We start from the raw sequence: 2155 nt of genomic DNA, 5'->3' as shown, positions 1-2155 counted from the left end.
GTGTTTGCATGTCCTCTCACATGTGTTCTCAATAAACTGTCTGCTGCTTGACTCTAAAAAATAGTTGAGTTTACAGTTGGCTATATAAAATCCAATTCTAAAGTTGGGAAAAATGTACAGTTTATATAATCTGATTTTTTTTTACCTCCTCCTACTGAAGAATTAGGAACAGAGAATGCCACATATATCCTCCTGGGATACTCTTTTAGCTTCTATCACATATAAATAATCAATGGATCATTGCCACAGAGAATAGTACAATTGTCCAATGTACTACCCTTAGATCCAGGCAAACGGAGCCCCACATTTAATTACCCCTTAGTGGTTCGGGCCAGTAGGTCCAGCAGTGTGTCTGGGTGAGGTGCCCTGGGTCCTTCAAGGACCTACATGGACTTCAGTCCAGGTTTCTGGGACACCTGCTGGGTACTCTCCAAACATCTGCCATACTCATAAGGTTGAACAGATTCCCTGTGGCGCTCTGGACCTTCTGTATATGGGGTTATGCCAGAACTATGTAGTAGGTCAGGATTCAAGGAGGACAGCTTGGCAAGCAGATCACTCTGGCTCTGTCAGGGTATCTCTTTCATTGGATCATATGAGACTGGGATGCCAGGAGGATGCTGACTTGCCAATTTTGGGGGATTCTCAATCACAGCAAATACCAGTCAAGTTTGGGGCTCTGGGCTACTGATAGTGACATTGACTTGAGCCTTATGTGGGGGCTATGTGTGACTCTGGCCCATTCATGTGCTTACCTCAATGCTCCCTCTGGTTTACAGCACCTGGGAACAGCGAGGCAGTGGCATACATCATTTTCTAGGTATGCTTCCAGCACTGGTGCCCAGGAAAGCCCCTCTCCCTTACAGAGTATGGACCATGTATCTCTGCAGTCTTGGGATAAGCATGCCTATCTCCTCCTCTGAGAGATTTTTTTTAATTAGAGAAGTTGTGGGTTTACAGAAAAATCATGCATGATTCCCATATACCACCCTATTACTTACACAAACTTATGGAATGCTCCACAAGCTCACATGTCACTCTTGTGTAGAGGCCATACTAATCTTCTCTGCATTGTTCTGATTTTACCATGTGTGCCACCAAGCAAATACCACCGAGAGCTTTTGAGGATATCGTTCAGGCCTTTCCATTCCATGTCCTCTCTTGCCTTCGGTTCATGTGGTGACTGTTGTGGACTCTATAGTCTTTCCTAAGCTGTACTGGAGGCGGTAGAGACATTTGTTTGCACAAATGGGACCACTCTTCTCACTCTCCTCATGCTCATTCCTGCTGGTGATGGTGGTGGATGGATGGCACTTCACATTAGGAAGGCAGTGATTCCAGCCTAAAAAGTGCCTGGAAGATAAGTTGTTCTATGTTTATACTATAAAATTTTGACTGGTAAATTTTACATGTAAATTATCATTCACATTTTCCTGTATACTCTGGGTATGACTTGGCTTTGTGGTCCTCTTCAATGACAGACAGAATCATTAGAAGTCAGTATTCACAGGAGGCACAACGGATGTGATGTCATGAATAATGATATAAATGTTATTATATAAATGTATGAGGGGACTGCAAAGGCAAGAAAACTTATATTGCATCAATACAAACGGGTTCTGAAGAACCATGGCATTGTGAGAAAAATACAGCATTGCCACCTTTTTCTTGTGGTGGGAGATATGAAATCATCCAATAACAGTCTATTTGTCATAAAGAGTACAAAGAGAAGGTGCCTGGGTCTGAAGAAAAAGAAATGGTACCTGGACCTTTCACATGAGTTGATTTGATAATAAACAAATGAGTAAGTACCTCTTTTCCATTCATCATATATTGTACTGGTTTGAGACTGTTGTGTATCACAGAAAAGCCACGTTCTTTTTTCCCAATCCAATCTTGTGGAAGCAGATTTATTGTTTAGGGTGAGACTTTCTGATGAGGTTATTTCCATGGAGATGTGACCCACCCAATTATGGGTGAGGCCTTTTGATTAGGTGGTTTTCATGGCAATGTGCCTCTGCCCATTCAAGGTGGGCCTCAATCTACTTACTGGGGTCCTTTAACAGGGAACCATTTTGGAAAAAGCTTAGAGCCAACATAGACAGAGACATTTGGAGATGCAGAAAGAAAATGACCCTGAGGAAGCTGTTTGAAA

The 2155-nt window shown here is 42.5% G+C and overlaps 1 non-coding gene across 1 annotated transcript; it reads right to left on the bottom strand.

The window, feature by feature from the left end:
* Window positions 1-1003: 1003 nt before the first annotated feature.
* Window positions 1004-1109, bottom strand: LOC143662827 (U6 spliceosomal RNA). The gene has a single exon (XR_013165600.1). It is a non-coding gene; the product is annotated as a U6 spliceosomal RNA (small nuclear RNA).
* Window positions 1110-2155: the final 1046 nt, after the last annotated feature.

The sequence above is a fragment of the Tamandua tetradactyla genome, chromosome 18 (assembly GCF_023851605.1).
Source record: "Tamandua tetradactyla isolate mTamTet1 chromosome 18, mTamTet1.pri, whole genome shotgun sequence".
NCBI classification, from domain to species: domain Eukaryota; kingdom Metazoa; phylum Chordata; class Mammalia; order Pilosa; family Myrmecophagidae; genus Tamandua; species Tamandua tetradactyla.
Note: the sequence above shows the minus strand (reverse complement) of the source record. Positions and strands in the feature narration are given on the sequence as shown.